This window comes from Eriocheir sinensis, chromosome 38, assembly GCF_024679095.1.
Source record: "Eriocheir sinensis breed Jianghai 21 chromosome 38, ASM2467909v1, whole genome shotgun sequence".
Classification (NCBI taxonomy): Eukaryota; Metazoa; Arthropoda; class Malacostraca; order Decapoda; family Varunidae; genus Eriocheir; species Eriocheir sinensis.
Window position 1 is genome coordinate 6,999,998 of NC_066546.1, and position 20,860 is coordinate 7,020,857.

The window sequence follows — 20,860 nt, forward strand, 5'->3', positions numbered from 1 at the left end:
ATGTCTCCATGAATCTCAGTACAGATTATTCCTTAGTTTCCCCTTCATTCATCTTTACAACCTCTCTTTATGGCGCATCATTCATATATAGAGACATTAAGTTGTATAATTTTCTTTGCAACCATAACGACTAAGATGTCTCCATTATTCTCAGTACAGATTATTCCTTAGTTTCCCCTTCATTCATCTTTACAACCTCACTTTCTGGCGCATCATTCATTTTTAAAGGCATTAGTTTGACCTCCTCACAGTGCCATTTCTCGACAAGTCCATCCAGCGGTCCAATCCAATCTTCTGTCTCTTTGCTGCTCCGTCTCTTGCATTTTCCACACAATCACATCTCCGGGTTACTGCAGTCTCCCCCGCTGCCTCCAATCTCCCTAACGGGTCTTATGTTTTCCTGACCATAACACCAAACTGGCTTGTCGGGAACACACGTCGTTTTATTGGGGTTTAGTCAGCGTTGGTGAGAATTAAGCCGTCGTACATTAAGAGGTGAGACAAGAAAGGGGAACGTGATTAGCATGCTCGTTGTAAAAGCAAGGAAGTAAAAAGTAACGGTGCGGGGAGGATGTTTGATATGAACCCTTAGAATTTAGTGATGTAAGAGAAAGTTGATACTGCACAGCAAAAAGCAATATTTAAGGACTGAGAATTAAGAACTTGGCTTGAAAGAAAGTTTGAACTAAAGTAATCTGGGAAAAGAAATATTACTGAGGAAGGATGCAAGGAATTCTAAATATATAAAGACTATGAAAAATTTTACTGTAAATTACATCATCGTTGAAATTCTAAAGAAAAAGAAAAAGAGAAAGGAGTCAAGGAGAGAAAACAAATTGAAATGACTTGAAAAAACAAAAATACTCAACGATATTAAAGCATTGAAATATAAGTAGTATGATAAGGAACACATACTTTCTCTCTCCTCATCTATCTATCTATTTACTCATTCATCGATCTATCCATACCTATCCCTATTCTTCTATCTATTTTACTATCTTTCAGACTATCTATCCGTCTATCTATATCTATCTATCAATCCATCTATCAATCTATATCTATCTTTTATTATCTATCCATATATTTACCTATATCACTCCCTATCTATTCATCTATATGTCTATCTATCACTCCTGTGCATCTATATTTCTTTCATTCTCCAAATAACTGGCATAAGTGGCGCCACTATAAAAACTGCCTGCGCCACGACGGGCTTGGGCCGACCATCTGGCCCGTGAAGAAAGCCTACCGGCGCTAGAGGCGTGGATGTAAATATATATATATATATATATATATATATATATATATATATATATATATATATATATATATATATATATATATATATATATATATATATATATATATATATCTTTCACTCTATCTACCTTTCTACCCATCTATCATTCTCCATACCTTTACTTTACGTGTGGTCTACGCCTCCTCTCCGCCCCTTCAGGCAGCAGCTCACTCTATCTATCCATCTACCTTTCCATCATTCACTCTCTTTACCTTTGCCTTGCGTGTGGTCCAAGATTTCTTCGCATCGCCGACTTCGCCCCCACCCCTTCAGACTCCCGACATAAGCTCTCTCATTCTTTCATTCCCTATCCATCTACCTATCTACCTCTCACCCTCAGTCTACCTTTTCATCATTCACTCTTCGTCCTTACCTTACGTGTGCTCTCTGCCTCGCCTCCGCCCCTTCAGACTACCGACATAGGTTCTCTCTCGGCCAGGGCAGCGCGGGGCAGTAACTCACCCTCTCCGCCTCCCCCTCACGCCGCACGCCGCTCCTTACGACCCTCAGTGACATTTAGGGCCAGAAGGGACGCAAACGACCCATAGACGTCCCCTACGTGGTCGTATCCGCCAAGACAGGTGTTGGTTGGCATCTGAACGACCCCTAACTATGCGACTCCGCGCTAGGAATGGCCCCAAATGCTTCTCCTTGCTCCTGTGCCCTCATCCGTTGTACTGGTGATGGGAACGACCTCTGAAGGGATGAGTGTGGGAGGTTAGATTCTGTGGGTGATGTGTCGTCTTTTTTTGTTTTTTTTGTTTGTTTGTTTGTTTTTGTTTGTTTATGTTTGGTTTCGTTTTTTGTGTGTTTTGTGAAGGTTAGAGTTTTTGGCTTTGGTTTTATGATGTTCTTTTGTTTTCTTTTCTTTTCTTTTTTTTTTGTTTTGTTTCAGTTGTCGTCTCCTTTTGTTGTGTTTTGGAAAAGTTAGTCGTTTTTCTTTTTTTCTTTTTTCTTTATTGTATCCTGATGTTCTTGTGTTATTTTTTTTATCGGTTGGTTTTATTTGTCATGTTCTTGTTTTGTTGTTTTGAAATGATTAAGTCGTTTTTTTCTGATGTTCTTTTATATTCATCTTTTGTTTATTTTGATGGTTTTATTTCAGTCATCGTCTTAGTTTGTTGTGTTCTGAGAGGGCTATCGTTCTTGTTGTTGTTCTTTTCTGATGTTCTTGTTTTTTTTTTTTTTTTGGGGGGGGGTTGATTGTTGTTGTTTTCTGATGTGTTTTTGTTTTCTTTTTTTTCTTCTTTTTGGGGGGGTTGTTGTTTTCTGATGTCATTGCTTTCTTTGTCTTTTTTTTTGGGGGGGGGGTTGATTGTTGTTGTTTTCTGATGTGTTTTTGTTTTCTTTTTTTTCTTCTTTTTTGGGGGGTTGTTGTTTTCTTTGTCTTTTTTTTTTGGGGGGGGGGGGGTAGGAGGTCGTGAAGTTAGAATATGTTTTGTTGAGGGAATTAGAATGGAATCGACTTATAGTTTTATTTTGCATTTATTTTATTTGTATTTGCAACATTTTTATATTTATAGTATAAGGGTTAAAGAGACAGAAGTGAGATTGGGAGGAAGGAAAGGGGAGAAAGATAGAAACGAAAGAAGGAATGAAAGCAAACAGGGATGAACAGTAGGCAAGAAGGACGTATGATTAGAGAGAAGGCAAAGAAGAAAATAGGAAGAGGAAAATAGAGACGAAGAAAGGAAGCTACGAAGAGAAGGATGTAAGGTGAACAGAAGGAAGAGAGCACATGTTTGGAGAGGGGGAGAAGCTGGGAATGGAGGGAGGGAGGGAAGGAGGGAGGAAAGAGAGAGGGAAGAAAGAGAGAGGGAAGAAAGAGAGAGGAAAGAAAGAGAGAGAGAGAGAGAGAGAGAGAGAGAGAGAGAGAGAGAGACTTGAAGTTGTGTGCAAGATGGAATGACCAAGAGACGGGACCACCCAGGCGCTTCTCCTCCTCCTCCTCCTCCTCCTCCTCCTCCTCCTCCTCCTCTTCGTCCTCTTTCTCCTCGGTTCCACTTGGCACTACGGAAATCTACTACAATTACTACGACTACTACTTCTACTACTACTACTACTACTACTACTACTTAATGATAACAATAATGGTAGTAATAATCTTTTCTTCCCACTACTATAACTACTTCCCCCTCCTCCTCCTCCTCCTCCTCCTCCTCCTCCTACTTTCACCACCATCTCCCGTTCATTATCCACAATTAGTGTTTATGAACGAGTGGAAGTGAATTTCCTACTTACTCATCCTTTCTCTCTCTCTCTCTCTCTCTCTCTCTCTCTCTCTCTCTCTCTCTCTCTCTCTCTCTCTCTCTCTCTCTCTCTCTCTCTCTCTCTCTCTCTCTCTCTCTCTCTCTCTCTCTCTATCTATCTATCTATCTCTATCTATATATATCCCTCCCTCTAACTTAACACATTCCTCTCCTCATCCTCCTCTTCTTCAGGCCTCTTTCTTGTCCTCTTTCTCCCCGGTTCACAGTATCACCAAAGGACAATAAACTCCAAGACCCCGACAGTGGAAGCCCATAATTCCAACACCTTATACATCTCGGAACCTAATGAGAAAGAAGATCGAGTCCCCCTCTCTCTGATTCCCCGACTCGCCACACACCGCCGCCAGAGGGAGTGCGGAGGATCGAAGTCTGTAATCAGGAGTTGAGTGACGCTCCATGTGGCTTGCGTTTAATTTACCATCCTGTGTGTGTGTGTGTGTGTGTGTGTGTGTGTGTGTGTGTGTGTGTGTGTGTGTGTGTTGCGTCCCTGCTCTCCTTGACGGTAAATTAAGACGGTGAGTGAGGGTTGCCTGCCATGCGGACTATTAATTTACTAGTATTTGTGGTTCTCTTCTTCCGTGATTTCTGGCTGTGATTCAGATGTTGAGATTATTCCTTTTTTTCCTTGTTTTATTGCCCTGAGGTATGTTAATCCACCTGTTCCGCCACCTGTCAGTGTCTTAGCCTTCTGGTGTTCGTTCTCTCATCCTGTTCGCCTTCTGAACTGAGGATAAAAGTCTGTTATTCTTTTTTTTTAGCGTGGTTTGTGGCGGTGAATGTTCTGGCTTGACCTTCCTGTGATTGGGTGTGGGAGGAGTCTGCCATCTGTTGGTCTTTTAATGTCTTCTGAAGTGTCTTTATTTTGATCCTGTTCACCTTTTGAATTGAGGATAAAAGTCTGTTATTCTTTTTTTTTTATCCTGTGATTGGGTCTGGGAGGAGGAGTCCATCTACTAGTCTTTTGGTGTCTTTTGAAGTGCCCTTAATTTCATCCTGTTCTTCTTTTATCATCGTTTGTGGTGGTGAATGTTCTGTCTTGACCTTCCTTTGAGTGGGTCTGGGAAGAGTCGCCCATCTGTTGGTCTTTTAATATTTTCTGAAGTGTCCTTATTTTGATCCTGTTCGCCTTTTGAATTGAGGATAAAATCAGCTCTTTTTTATCATCGTTTGTGGCTGTGAATCTTCTGTCTTGACCTTTCTTTGATTGGGTATTGGAAGCGTCGGCCATCTATCAGTCTTTTTAGGTCTTCTGAAGTGACTTAATTTCATCCTGTTCGCTTTCTGAATTGGGGATAAAAATCAGTTATTTTTTTATCATCGTTTGTGGTGGTGAATCTTCTGTCTTAACCTTTCTTTGATTGGGTATGGAAAGCGTCGGCCATCTATCAGTCTTTTTAGGTCTTCTGAAGTGACTTAATTTCATCCTCTTGGCTTTTTGAATTTGGGATAAAAAACAGTTGGTCTTTTTTTCGTTGTTGTTTGCGGCGGTGAATCTTCTCTCTTGACCTTTTTTTGCCCTAGGAAGCGATCGGTCTTTTGAGGTCTTCTGCAGTGTCCTTTTTTCCATCCTGTTCGCCTTCTGAATTGAGGATAAAAAAGTCATTCTCTCTTTTCTCGTTCTTTCTCGTCGATCTTTATGGGGTGAATCTTCTCTCTTGACCTTTTTTTGCCCTAGGAAGCGATCGGTCTTTTGAGGTCTTCTGCATTGTCTTTTTTTCCATCCTGGTCGCCTTCTGAATTGAGGATAAAAGTCTGTTATTCTTTCTCTCGTCGTTCTTTCGTCGTTCTTTATGGGGTGAATCTTCTCTCTTGACCTTTTTTTGCCCTAGGAAGCGATCGGTCTTTTGAGATCTTCTGCATTTTATTTTTTTCCCTCCTGTTCGCCTTCTGAATTGAGGATAAAAGTCTGTTACTCTTTCTCTCGTCGTTCTTTTGTCGTTCTTCTCTCTTGACCTTTCCCTCGATGCCTTGGGAACCGTCGGCCGTCCATCAGTCATTTGAGGTTATTTATCCCGGTGAATTGATGGCCGGCTTTGTTTACCGAGTTGGTTCATGAAGCTTCTTGTTTTCTTGCCCTTTTGGCCCCTGGGAATCATGGCCGAGGAATGGTAATCGTCCGCTATTCGAAGTTAAAGGCGGTGAACCTCTTACATCGTCATCGGGGCAAGGAATGAGTGTGTGATCAGCGAAGGGAATTAAGTTGTTGGGGTTATAAGGTCGGTATTATAAAACACTATCGCTTCTCACATTAACAATTTCTAAAGGTTAGAGTGGGGGTCAGTCGAGTTCTAATGAGTGTTTCCTTAGGTTCACGGTACAGAAGAAGGGTCAAACTAACACCAGGGTCATAAAACTACTCCTGGAAATGCCCACAACTCCTACGAAAGCCCTGTCAAATATGTGTTCTTGGGCGGCGAAATGTCTTACATATGACCCTAAGTTGCTGCGACACGTAAATAGACCTTTCCTTCTTTTGTGGTTGCTGGAACACGATGGGAGGAAGCGCCTCTGTGTGACGCTCTCCGAAGTTAGTCTAGGCGGCGAAAGTCTTTTGGGTGTGTTTTCTGCGAAGGGAATTGAGTTGTTGAGGTTATAAGTTGCTGCGACACGTAAATAGACCTTTCCTTCTTTTGTGGTTGCTGGAACACGATGGGAGGTAACGCCTCTGTGTGACGCTTTTCGAAGTTAATCTAGGCGGCGAAGGTCTTTTGGGTGTGTTTTCTGCGAAGGGAATTGAGTTGTTGAGGTAATAAGTTGCGGCGTCTCATAGACCGATAATTTTCCTTCTTTCTTGGTTGCTGTAACACGATGCAAGGAAACGCCTGTGTGTCGCCGCCTACATCTTAAACCATTAGCAGCTACCATTACTAACACCTTTCATCTTTGTCAAATATAGACCTTAAATTTACTTCACTGAGTCTAGGCGGGTCTTTCTTACCCAGCATGTTTTTCTTCATGTTCTTAGCTGGAAAATAAAAAGGAGGAGGAGGAGAAAAAGAAAGACCCGCCTAGACTCAGTGAAGTAAAGTTAAGGTCTATATTTGACGAAGATGAAAGGTGGTAGTAATGGTAGCTGGTAATGTTTTTTCTTTTTTTTTATGTCTTCGCCTGTAGCGCCGGTAGGCTTTCTTCAGGGGCCTGGATGGTGGTCAGCCCAAGCCCGTAATGGCGCAGGCAATTTTTTTTATAGTGGCGCCATTTATGCTTGGCTCATGCTGCCCCCCGAAACTCGTTCTTGATTCACTTGGACGGTTTCTAGAGAAGAGGTCTTGGTGTTGCTGATGATAATTCCTTTTTCTCTTCCTTCTTCCCCGTTTACTTATTTTCATGATGACATATTGAAGACTTCTGGGTATCGCTGGTGGTAATTCCTTCTCCTCTCTTCCTCCTCCTTCTCCTTCGTTTACTTATGTTCATGATGATAGCGAAGAGGTCTGGGTGTCGCTGGTGGTGTCTTTCCCTTCTCTCCCTCCTTCCCTCCTCCTTGTGTTCATGATGATGATGATGAGGAAAGAAGAGGTCTGTGGTATCGCTGATGGTCCTTCCCTCCCTTTTCCTTTCCTTCTCATGATATTGTTCTTGATGAGGTATCGCTGGTGGTAATTCCTTCTCCTCTCTTCCTCCTCCTTCTCCGTTTACTTATGTTCATGATGACATATAGAAGACTTCTGGGTATCGCTGGTGGTAATTCCTTCTCCTCTCTTCCTCCTCCTTCTCCTTCGTTTATTTATGTTCATGATGATAGCGAAGAGGTCTGGGTGTCGCTGGTGGTAATTCCTTCTCCTCACTTCCTCCTCCTTCTCCGTTTACTTATGTTCATGATGATAGCGAAGAGGTCTGGGTGTCGCTGGTGGTAATTCCTTCTCCTCTCTTCCTCCTCCTTCTCCTTCGTTTACTTATGTTCATGATGATAGCGAAAAGGTCTGGATATCGCTGGTGGTAATTCCTTCTCCGTTTCCTCCTTCTCCTTCGTTTATTTATGTTCATGATGATAGCGAAAGGGTCTGGGTATCGCTGGTGGTAATTCCTTTTCCGTTTCCTCCTCCTCCTTCTCCTTCGTTTACTTATGTTCATGATGATAGCGAAGAGGTCTGGGTATCGCTGGTGGTAATTCCTTCCCCGTTTCCTCCTTCTCCTTCGTTTACTTATGTTCATGATGATAGCGAAGAGGTCTGGGTGTCGCTGGTGGTAATTCCTTCTTCTCTTCCTTCTCCTTCTCTGTTTACCTATTTTCCTATTTTTCTTTGAGTGTTTAGTACATGGGAATCTTCTTTACTTCTCTCGCTCTGGGACATCGACGAGGATATGTAGTACCATTTTTTTTTTTTTGTCCAAAGAGAAGAAAACTCAAACAGGGATTCTAAACTCAAGGCAATCTTTCCTTCCCTGATTTCTTCTTACGCCAGCATTGAAATTTCACGAACGGGACGAGGAACCGCGCATTCACGACACGAGGAGATTCAGCGTAAGACTTGGCGATCTACCGACCACTCAGCGCCATTACGACTCAGTTCTTCGCGCGTGAGACAGATCGCAGAGACTCGCTACGCAGGTTTCTTTATTTTCGCCCCAAGTCAACGCTACAACCATATAACTCGATTTCGTAGTGTATAATTGATTCTCTTAAACACATAAGAAAGTAAAGCAGCACCATCTCAACAGTTGCGACATTTCATAATAAGTCAACTCAACTCTGCAATCGCTAAACTCCCACTCGCACTGGATAATTGATTTTCTTCAACACATAATGCAAATCAACCAAACCGCACCATCTTAAAATTCGCGATATTTCAAAAACACACCATATCAAATCTATATTATATCTGTGTTCATGAGCCGGTGAATATGTTACGTCACTCTCTTTAACCTCCCTTCCTTCCTTAAACTCATTCTTCCTCCCTTATCTTCCTCCCTCCTTCCTCCCTTAAACTCATTCTTCCTCCCTTATTTTCCTTCCTTCTTCCTCCCTTATTTTCCTTCCTTCTTCCTCCCTTAAACTCATTCTTCCTCCCTTATCTTCCTCCCTTCTTCCTCCCTTAAACTCATTCTTCCTCCCTTATTTTCCTTCCTTCTTCCTCCCTTATTTTCCTTCCTTCTTCCTCCCTTAAACTCATTCTTCCTCCCTTATCTTCCTTCCTTCCTTCCTCCCTTAAACTCATTCTTCCCCCCTTCTTAACACATATGCAAGTAAACAAAACCGCACCATATTAAAATTCTCAACATTTCAAAAACACAAGGAAAGCAATATATATAACGTAAGTAGACGCGGGAAATCATATTCGAGTCAGCGAGAGCGAGAACCTTCAATCAACGCTGGACATCAAAATAACAATGTTCCCCGCCTGTAACATGTTGGCGCTGCATCGCGAACTCCTCATAATAAACACGAGCCAGAAGCCGAGACCAGTAAACAAGAAGCCGAGGGACGGGGAGAGGAAGGCGTCGAGCGAGTGGTGTCAAGGGGTATCTCAACACGATCATACCAGTGTTTTTCCTCGACGCAGCCAATTCTTATCGAAGCTTCTCCTTATATGTGGTCGAGAAGCTGCATCCGACCACCATTAATTATCGGCCCTGTCCTCACATCACTCCTCGGAAAGACTCGCGCGCCCGCCACCTCGATCGCCTTGGCGGGGTCCAGGCGTGATCAGGGGCCGTTTTACTAAACATTTCGTCGTCCAAGTACACATATTTGACAAGGCTTTCATAGGAGTTTGGGGCATTTCCAGGAGTAGCTTTATGGCCCTGGTGGTAGTTTGACTCTTCCTCTGTGCCGTGAACCTAAAGAAACACTCATTAGAACCCGATTGACCCCCTCTTTGACCTTTAGAAATAGGTAATGTGATAAGCCAAGGTGTCTTATAATATCGACCCAGGTCTCTTCGATGTCAAAAAGCGAGAGAAGTAAGAACCACGGGGAGAGAGAAAGTGGGATAGATGGGAGGAAAGGAACGTGGAGGGAAGAAGAGTAGAGAGGGACAATTGTGAAAGACGGGAGGGAAGAAGCGGTGTGTAGAAGGAACGGAGAGGGAGAAAGTGGGATAAAAGCGCCAAGTGGAGGAAAGGAAAGTAGAAATAACGAACAGTTGTGAAAGAATGTAGTGGAGGAAAGGTGAAGGAAGGGGGAAGGGAGGAAGAGAGAAAGTAGAATAGAATGGAGGAAAGAAAAGTAGAAATAAGGGACAGTTGTGAAAGAATGTAGTGGAGGAAAGGTGAAGGAAGGGGGAAGGGAGGAAGAGAGAAAGTAGAATAGAAGGAAGGAAAGGAAAGCAGAAGTAAGGAACAGTTGTGAAAGAATGTAGTGGAGGAAGGGGGAAGGGAGGGAGAGAGAAAGTAGAATAGAATGGAGGAAAGGAAAGTAGAAGTAAGGGACGGTTGTGAAAAAAGGAAGAGGAGAAGCGGCATAGTGGAGAGACGCAGAGAGAGAAAATAAAATGGGATAGAAGGGAAGGATGAGAGAAGAGAAGGAAAGGAAAAAAGGGAAGGATGAGAGAAGAGAAGGAAAGGAAAAAAGAGTAATAAGGGAAACTTGTGAAAGAAAGGGAATTGAGGAGAAGTGAAGGAAGACACGGAGGAACTTAATTAAGGGAGGAGATAAAAAAAAGTGCGATAAATGCGTAGTTTCTCGTCTCATTCTTGAAATTTCAATGCTGGCGTAAGTAGAAATCAGGGAAGGGAAGGTTGACATGACTTTAGAATCCTGTTTGCATTATTCTTCTCTTTGGACAAAAAAAATAGTACTACATAGTTTAATTACCATAACTCTCTACTGATAGCCGTGTCTTGTATCCAGCCTTAGTATATGGGAATCTTCTTTATTTCTCTCGCTCTGGGACATCGAAGAGGATTTTTTTTTATTTTTCCAGAGAGAAGGAAACTCAAACAGGGATTTTAAACTCATGTCAACCTTTCCTTCCCTGATTTCTTCTACTTTAAACCCGTCTATAAGTATGATTAAGGAAGAACATTCAAATAACCTACATCTTTTCCTTACCATTAAATCTTTGCTAATACTCGTGTCTTCTTCCTTTGGACAAAAAATTAAGTACCAGATAGTTTAATTACCATAAATACCATAAATCTCTATTGATAGCCGAGTCTTGTATCCAGCCTTACTTTAAACCCGTTGATAAGTATAATTAAGGAAGAACATTCAAATAACCTACATCTTTTCCTTACCATTAAATCTGCTAATACTCGTGTCTTCTACCTTTGGACAAAAAATTAAGTACCAAATAGTTTAATTACCATAAATCTCTATTGATAGCCGAGTCTTGTATCCAGCCTTACTTTAAACCCGTCGATAAGTATAATTAAGGAAGAACATTCAAATAAACTACATCTTTTCCTTACCATTAAATCTCTGCTAATACTCGTGTCTTCTACCTTTGGACAAAAAATTAAGTACCAGATAGTTTAATTACCGCAAATCTCTTCTGATAGCCGTGTCTTGTATCCAGCCTTACTTTGAACCCGTCGATAAGTATAATTAAGGAAGAACATTCAAATAAACTACATCTTTTCCTTACCATTAAATCTCTGCTAATACTCGTGTCTTCAATCTTTGGACAAGAAATTAAGTACCAGATAGTTTAATTACCATAAATCTCTATTGATAGCCGAGTCTTGTATCTCATTTTCGTTTTCATCCGTTAATAAATATGATAAACCAAGCACATTCAAATAATCTACATCTTTTCTTTGCCATAAATTTGTTGATACCCTTGTCTTCATCCTCGTCCTTACCATAAATTTGTTGATACCCTTGTCTTCAACCTCGTCTTTGCCATAAATTTGTTGATACCCTTGTCTTCATCCTCGTCCTTGCCATAAATTTGTTGGTACCCTTGTCTTCATCCTCGTCCTTGCCATAAATTTGTTGATACCCTTGTCTTCATCCTCGTCCTTGCCATAAATTTGTTGATACCCTTGTCTTCATCCTCGTCCTTGCCATAAATTTGTTGATACCCTTGTCTTCATCCTCGTCCTTGCCATAAATTTGTTGATACCCTTGTCTTCATCCTCGTCCTTGCCATAAATTTGTTGATACCCTTGTCTTCATCCTCGTCCTTGCCATAAATTTGTTGATACCCTTGTCTTCATCCTCGTCCTTGCCATAAATTTGTTGATACCCTTGTCTCCAAACTCGTCCTTGCCATAAATTTGTTGATACCCTTGTCTCCAAACTCGTCCTCACTCTAATCCGCTAATAAACAAAATAATCTCAATACATTCAAATTACCAGCATCTTGTCCATCCCATAAACCTCTTTTGATACTCGTTCCTTCTATTGAGTGTTCATTCTAATCCGTTGATAAATATAAAAGAGCAAGTACACTCACACAATATACATCTTTTCCTTTCTTTTCCTCGCCATAAATATCTGTCTTCTGTCTGATCTTAATTCTACGCCATTGATAAATATAACAGAACATTCAAACAGTCAGGCTACATTGAGAGAGGCGCCGAGGCAGATGACGGAGCGGAGGAGACGGAAGACAAAGGAAACCAAGAAAGAGAAGGCAGATGTCCACTTATCATCCCCATTATGGCGGTAATTACTCCCTAAATTACTCGCGCGATCGCTCTTCGGGCCATTGTGTAAGGGACGGGGCGACGGGGTGGCCTGCGTGCCTGTCTGAAGGGGCGGGGCGGGACTGCCAGGGCTGGGGCGGCGGGGCGGGGCTGCCAGGGCTGGGGCGGCGGGGCGGGGCTGATGGGGCGGTCTGGGAAGGCTGAAGACGATGCGGAGAGGAACTAAAGATGGGCGTGGCGAGATAGCCAGGTTGGCGCAGATGGATTCAGCGTTGGGTGTTCCGGAGGCTGTTGAGAAGGGACTGCTTGGAGACTTAGAAATTGAGTGTCTGGAGATCGTTAGAAATTGATTGATTGAAGATAAGTGGAAATGGACTGGCTGAAGACTTAAAAATTGAGTGGTTGAAGATAAGTGGAAATGGACTGGCTGGTGGTTGAAGATAGTGGAAATGGACTGGATGGATTCAGCGTTGGGTGTTTGAAGATGTTGAAATGGACTGGCTGAAGACTTAGAAATTGAGTGTCTGGAGATCGTTAGAAATTGATTGATTGAAGATAAGTGGAAATGGACTGGCTGAAGACTTAAAAATTGAGTGGTTGAAGATAAGTGGAAATGGACTGGCTGAAGACTTAGAAATTGAGTGGTTGAAGATAAGTGGAAATGGACTGGCTGAAGACTTAGAAATTGAGTGGTTGAAGATAAGTGGAAATGGACTGGCTGAAGACTTAGAAATTGAGTGGTTGAAGATAAGTGGAAATGGACTGGTTGGAGACTTAGAAATTGAGTGGCTGGAGATTGTTGGAAATTGATTGGTTGAAGGTAAGTGGAAATGGACTGCCTGGAGACTTTGAAATTGAGTGTCTGGAGATCGTTAGAAATTGATTGATTGAAGATAAGTGGAAATGGACTGGTTGGAGACTTAGAAATTGAGTGTCTGGAGATCGTTAGAAATTGATTGGTTGAAGATAAGTGGAAATGGACTGGTTGGGACTTAGAAATTGAGTGTCTGGAGATTGTTAGAAATTGATTGATTGAAGATAAGTGGAAATGGACTTCTTGGAGACTTAGAAATTGATTGGTTGGAGATCGTTAGAAATTGATTGGTTGAAGATAAATGGAAATGTTTGGAGATTGGTGGAAATTGGACTGAGTAGAGACTTAGAAATATACTGTTTGAAATTGGTGAAAATAAACTGAGTAGAGGTTGAGGAAATGGTCTGATTGGAGACTTGGATTGGTTGGTGGCTTGAAAATGAACTGGCTATAGGTTGTTAGAAATTGACTGGTTGGAGGATTGGAGGAAATGGGATGATTAGAGACTTGGAAATGGTCTAGTTGGGGGCTGTTGGAAATTGGTTGAGTAGAAACTGTTGGAATTTGGCTGATTGGAGATTTGGAATGGTTGGAGAGTAGAAAATGGGTTGGTGGAAATGGGATGATGAGAGACCGTTGGAGATGGGCTGATTGGAGACTTGGATTGGGCAGATTAGTGAATGTTTGAAGTGTGGCGATACCCAGACCTCTTCGCTATCATCATGAACATAAGTAAACGAAGAAGGAGGAGGAGGCGGAAACGGAGAAGGAATTACCACCAGCGACACCCAGACCTTTTCTATATGTCATCATGAAAATAAGTAAACGAAGAAGAAGGAAAAGAAGAAGGAAGGAAGGAATGTGTGTGATTTAGTTCATAGTTTTCTTATCCTGCAATCCGCCTCCTTTTTCTTTGAGTGTTAATGTGTTGTTTATATTTATGGGTTTTTTTCTTCCTTTATTTAGCTCTTTGTTCATTTCCTGTACGGAACGTGTTGTAATGTGTGCTTGCAGATATTAATTAAGAGAACCAGCGGGTGACTTTTGTGCATGAGGACGTGAACACCCTGGAGGCTCCGTGTACGTGTGTGTGTGTGTGTGTGTGTGTGTGTGTGTGTGTGTGTGTGTGAAAAGGAAAGGAAGAAGAAAAGGGAGAAGGGAAGGAAGAAGAAAAAAGAAAAGTGTGTGTGTGTGTGTGTGTGTGTGTGTGTGTGTGTGTGTGTGTGTGTGTGTGTGTGTGTGTGTGTGTGAAAGGGAAATAAAAGGAAGAAAGAAGAAGAACGACAGAAAAGGAGAGAAGGAAGGAAGAAAGAAGGAAAGAAAAGAAAGATGTGTGTGTGTGTGTGTGTGTGTGTGTGTGTGTGTGTGTGTGTGTGTGTGTGTGTGTGTGTGTGTGTGTGTGTGTGAAAGGGAAATAGAGGGAAGAAAGAAGAAGAACGACAGAAAAGGAGAGAAGGAAGGAAGAAAGAAGGAAAGAAGTGTGTGTGTGTGTGTGTGTGTGCGTGTGTGTGTGTGTGTGTGTGTGTGTGTGTGTGTGTGTGTGGAGACAACCCGCCCCGCCTGTGTTGATTGTACCATAAACTGGCCTCAAATTATCGTCTCCTCCACAATTAGGAAGATAATTAATCCTGTTTTGGAGCCATTATCTTGTCCCCTCCCCTCCCCTCCCCCCCCACACACATACACACACACACCTCCCCCCTACCTGTCTTCTCTCCCCTCCCTCCTTGCCTCCCTCCTTTCCCTGTCTCTCAGCCTTGTCTCAGCTCTCCTCCTCCCATCTTTATCCCCCCCCCCTTCAAGTTCCTCCATGTCTCTCCCTTCACTTCTCCTCCACTCCCTTCTTTCACTGCTGTTCCTTATTCCTCCTTTCCTTTCCTCCATGTCTCACTTCCCTCCCTTCTGTCTTACTCTCTCTCCTTCTCCCTTTTCTTCTTCCTCCTCTTCCTTCTTTCACAACTGTCCCTTTTTCCTCCTTTCCTTTCCTCCATTTCTCTCTTCCCTCCTATCTTTTATTTTCTCTCCTTCTCCCTTTTCTTCTTCCCCCACTCCCTCCTTTTGCAACTGTCCCTCATTTCTCCGTTCCTTTCCTCCACTTTTCCCTCCTATCCTACTTTCTCTCTCCCCGTTCCTCCTGCATACCTCCCCTTCACTCCCTCTTTCACAACTGTCCCAATTTCTACTTTCCTTTCCTCGACTTCTCCCTTTTCTACTTTCTGTCCCACTTTCTCCCTCACTTCGTCCCTTCTCCTACATACCTCTCCTCCATAGCCTTCCCGTCCCTCCCTTTCTCTCTTCCTTTCCCGGGGGCGTGTGGAGGAAGGGAAGGAGAGGAGAGAGAGAGAGGGAGAGAGGGAGAGGAGCGTGGGAGGGAGAGGAGACGGACAACCTTCAGGGACCAAAAAGAAGAAAAAAAAGAGTATCATTAGAGGAATTTGAGAGATGGAGGTCAACGTGGAGGAAGTCGAGGCTGTCAAAGAACGATGCAGCACGAAATTAAACTTGAAATGAAAGGGAGAAAAAAATATAAGAAAAACTAATTGAAGTCTTAAAAGGGAGGTATTTATTTAGTTAGCGGATATAATAAAGATACTCGACGCGATACGGGAAACCATAAACTCTGGAAACTTAGAAGAAACGAAAATATAAATAACTGAAACGGGATAAAAAAAAAAAAAAAATTGAAAACGAAAAGAAAATATAAATAACTGAAACAGGAAATAAATAAAATAAATGATTGAAGTCTTAAATGGAACGTAGACGAAAAATAATACATGAAAATACGAAACGAAAGAACGAAAAATAAATAAAATAAATGATTGAAGTCTTAAATGGAACGTAGACGAAAAATAATACATGAAAATACGAAACGAAAGAACGAAAAATAAATAAAATAAATGATTGAAATCTTAAATGGAACGTAAACGAAAAGAAAATACATGAAAATACGAAACGAAAGAACGAAAAATAAATAAAATAAATTATTGAAGTCTTAAATCTAACACAAACGAAAAAAAAATACATGAAAATACGAAACGAAAGAACGATAAATAAATAAAATGAATGAATGAAGTCTTAAATGGAACCTAAACAAAAAAAAACGAAATGAAAACACGAAATGATAAAACGAAGACGAAAAAACAAATCGAAGCCTTAAATGAAACGCAACAAATTAAAATGCATACAAAAAATTTACTCGAAGCGATAGACAAACAAACAATAGACGAAACAATAGACAATAGACCCTTGAAAAAAAAAACTCTAACTACACACCCACCCGGCCCAGCAGACCTCAAATTTATACCTTCAATGAATTTCAAACAACAGAAAAAAACAAAAAAATGAAATACGAAACGATAAAACGGAAAAGAAAACAAAAAAAAAACATATCGAAGTCTTAAATGAAACGCAATAAATTAAAACGCATATAAAAATGTTTCTCGAAGCGATAGACAAGCAAACAATAGACGAAACAATAGACAAAATAGACTCTGGAAACCTCTTACCCTCCACACCCAACCAAGCAGGCGGACCTCAGATTTATACCTTCAATAAATTCCAACCAACAGTAAACTTAAACACGACGCTAAACGCTCTCTAATGAAGCGCCTAGCAAAGGAAAAATAAAACCAACTCAACCGTGAACCGTATCGAGTAAAACCTAATGGATGGTTATAGGCACAGCAACACACGAATCGTTTTAACTTAATCGAATTGTTCCAAAGATGCTTCAGTGTAGAGGGCAGCTTTTTACTACTTGATGATCTCGTGTAACTGAAGACCGGTATCATCAAACAATAAGAGAAAAAAGAATGAAAGAAAAAGAGGAAAATAACAGACCCAGATAGTGGAGACACATCAGGGAGTGCCGTTACAAAGGCGAAACTCCCGACCGTCTATAACTTTTTTTCTATATTCTCCTTTGCTTTATTAGAATTGGTAGAGTTATCTGGTATCGTTTTATCAGTAGTGACAGACCATTTTCCTGCTACCGATCTCTCCTTTCTTTCCTTTCTTCGTCTCTTATTCAACCTTTCTCTAACTTTTTTTTCTTTATTCTCCTTTATTATGAGAATTAGTAGAGAGTTATCTGGTATCGTTTTTGTCTTTAGTTTTATCAGTAGTGGCAGACCATTTTCCTGCTACCGATCTCTCCGTTCTTTCCTTTCTTCGTCTCTTATTCAACCTTTCTCTCTAACTTTTTTCCTTTATTCTCCTTTGCTTTATCAGAACCGGTAGAGAGTTATCCAGTATCGTTTTATTCATTAGTTTTATCAGTAGCGGCAGACCATTTTCTCGCTACCAATCTCCCCTTTTTTTCATTTTTTCGTCTCTATCACTCCGTTCCTCCTCTCTCCATGACTTCTCTCCATCATCACTCCTTCTCCTCCGCTATTCTCCTCCTGTCCACCACTCATATCCTCCCTTCAGTATTCTCCTTTTTGTCATTTTTATTCTTTTTTTTCATCAGTATAAGTAGAGTTCTCCACCATCTGTCTATCAAGCAAACATTTATTATTTTCTTTTTTTTATTATATCAGTATTGGCAAAGTTCCAGCATCATTATATCAAGCAAGTTGCTAATCTCCTTCTTTATTCTTTTTATTATTATTGGCGAAGAGTTTCCCAGCATCTTTCTATCAAACAAGTCTCAATTATTGTTTTTCTTATCAATATTGGCAGTTTTTCTCCACCTTTCCATTAAGCAAGCCTCAATTATTCCTATTTTCCTTCTTATCAAAATTAGAAGAAAGTTTTGCACCATATTTTTCTATCACAAGCATCTAATCTTTTTCCTTTTTTTCCTTTTTATCAATATTGGCAATGAGTTTCCTACCATCTGTTTTTATCAAGCTAGCCTCATTAATTTTGTTCTTCGTGTTTACTTTTATCAACATTTGCGATGAGTTCTCTAGCATCATTCTATCAAACAAGCATTTATTATTCTCAAATTTTTACTTTTATCAATATCAGCAGAGTTTTCCGCTATCATCATCAAACAAGTCTCTATTATTTTCCTTCTGTATAAGTATTGGCAGTTTTTCATCATCATTCTATCAAACTAGTCTCAATTAGCCTCCTTTTTTTGTTGTTTATAATCCTCTAATCACATATTTTTCGTTTTATCAATATTGGCAAAATTTTCCTGCATCACTATCAAACCAACCTCAGTTATTCTCCTTTTTTTGTGTGTGTGTGTGTTTTCTATCAATATTGACAAAGCATATTTCAACATCTTTTAATCAAGCAAGTCTATTTTTCTCCTTTTTTTATCAATATTGACAAAGTTTTCCCAGCATCATTCTATCCAACAAACCTCTAATATTCTCTCTTTGTTTGTTTTCTATCAATATTTACAAAGTATTTTTCAGCATCTTTTAATTAAGCAAGCAAGTTTCTAATATTCTCCTTTTTTCTATTTTTTTTCAATATTGACAAAGTTTCCCCAGCATCATTCTATCCAACAAACCTCTAATATTCTCTCTTTTTATTTGTTTTCTATCAATATTTACAAAGCATTTTTCAGCATCTTTTAATTAATCAAGCAAGTTTCTAATATTCTCCTCTTTGTTTTTTCATCAATATTGACAAAGTTTCCCAGCATCTTTCTATCCAACAAGCCTCTAATATTCTCCATTTTTCTTTGTTTTCTATCAATATTGACAAAGTATTTTTTTCAGCATCTTTTAAGCAAGCAAGTCTCTTTTATTTTCTGTTTTTCTGTTTTTATCAATATCGACAAAGTTTCCCCATCATCATTCTATCCAACAAGCCTCTAATAATCTCCTTTTAACTTTTATCAATATTATCTCTACCAAATCAGGTTCAATTATTATCTTTTTTTGTCACTATCAATCCTCTAATTACATTTTTTTCGTTTTTTTTCATCAATATTGACAAAGTTTTCCCAGCATCTATTTATCCAACAAACATCTAATATTCTCCATTTTAACCTTTATCAATATTGACAAAGAGTTTCCCGCCGTCTCTATTAAACCAGCCGCAATTATCCTCCTGTTTTGTTTGTTTTTATCGCTGACTGTGGGAGTTTCTTGTCGTTAAATTCACTGAGGCGCGACCACGTTCCTCTCAGCGCGGTTCGTCCATGAGGGCACCGCGGCATGAGGGTTTATAATTTATTTTCCTCTGAGTCTGACGGTAATCTTGACGCGCTTAATTATGGCCGTGTCAACCTTGGGCATGTGGCTAATGAGTCTCTCCCTCTCTCTCGCTCTCTCTCTTCTCTTCTCTTTCAACTTCCTTTCTTCATCACTTTTTTCCTCTATTCCATTTTTATTTTTTCATCTGGTGACTCCTGCAATACGTCTTGGTTTCTTATTTCATCTCTCTCTCTCTCTCTCTCTCTCTCTCTCTCTCTCTCTCTCTCTCTCTCTCTCTCTCTCTCTCTCTCTCTCTCTCTCTCTCTCTCTCTCTCTCTCTCTCTCTCTCTCTCTCTCTCTCTCTCTCTCTCTCTCTCTCTCTCTCGCTCTCGCTCTCTCGCTCTCTCGTTCTCGTTCTCGCCAAGGCTGTTCTGATTATTGGTAACATGACTTGGCAATATTCGCCTCTCATAGCTCTTACGACATCACCTCCTGCTTGTTTCTCCACCCTTCACTGCCTCCTCCACTCCCACTCTCTTCCAGTCACCTCGAATCCTCTCTCTCCCGCCTACCTCCACTCGGATCTCCGCCTCTCATCTCTCTGCTACCAATCATTTGTCTCTTAGCTATATCCTCTCTTGTTTTTTTCATCTCCATTTCCTCCATTCTCCTCCACTTTTCTACAGTCTCCTCTCTCCCGCCTACCTCCACTTTGATCTCCACCTCTCATCTCTCTGCTACCAATCACTTATCTCTTATCAATATCCCCCTTTCGCTTGTTTTTTTTTTTCATCTCCATTTCCTCCATTCTCCTTTTCTCTCATCTTATCCACTTATCTAGTCTCCTCTCCACCTCCCATCATCTCCTTGCTACCAATCTCCTACCTTCAATTCTCCCCTTTCATTCCTTTCTTCATCTCTATTTTATCACCCTGTTCTTCCTCTCCATCATCTCTCCTTTTCCTTCACTATTTTCCTCCTTTCCACTACTCATATCCTCCTTTCAATAGTCTCCTTTCCTCATCTTCTATTTCATCATTCTGTTCTTCCACTCCCCATGACTTCTCTCCATCATCATTTCTTCTTTCTATGTCACCTTTCTCATCTTATCTCAATTACTCTTCCTCCTCGTCTTCCTCCTGCTCCTACTTCTACTCCTATGCTCCTACTCCTCGTCTTCATCCTCATCCTCATTCTCATCCTCATAAAGAACACTCGGAGTTAAGGATACCTATGAACCAATGACCTTGAGGGTGTGTGAGAGAGAGAGAGAGAGAGAGAGAGAGAGAGAGAGAGAGAGAGAGAGAGAGAGAGAGGAAAGGTGATTCATTGACGCACCTGCACTTAATAGCTCAGGTAAAGCCAATTCAGGTGAGTCCCACGTTCTCCACGCCTCTCTTACACCGCGGCGCATCAAAGCGAAAGTGACAGGTAAAGGTGGAGGGTTTGATTTTCTTGTGTTACCTGTGTAGAGGATTATGGATTGAGCAGACAGGTGTGTGTGTGTGTGTGTGTGTGTGTGTGTGTGTGTGTGTGTGTGTGTGTGTGTGTGTGTGTGTCTCTCTCTCTCTCTCTCTCTCTCTCTCTCTCTCTCTCTCTCTCTCTCTCTCTCTCTCTCTCTCTCTCTCTCTCTCTCTCTCTCATACACTTAAGCACACACATATTTGGTGAATCTTGCGATCAGTGCTGACTCATGTTGTTGTCGGGATGCATAACACACACACACACACACACACACACACACACACGCACATCGAAAGAGGAAAAGAAGTGTGATATGGAGTGGAGGAGGAGGAGGACTAGAAGAAGAAGAAGGAGAAGTGTTGTTTAGTTTGCAGGA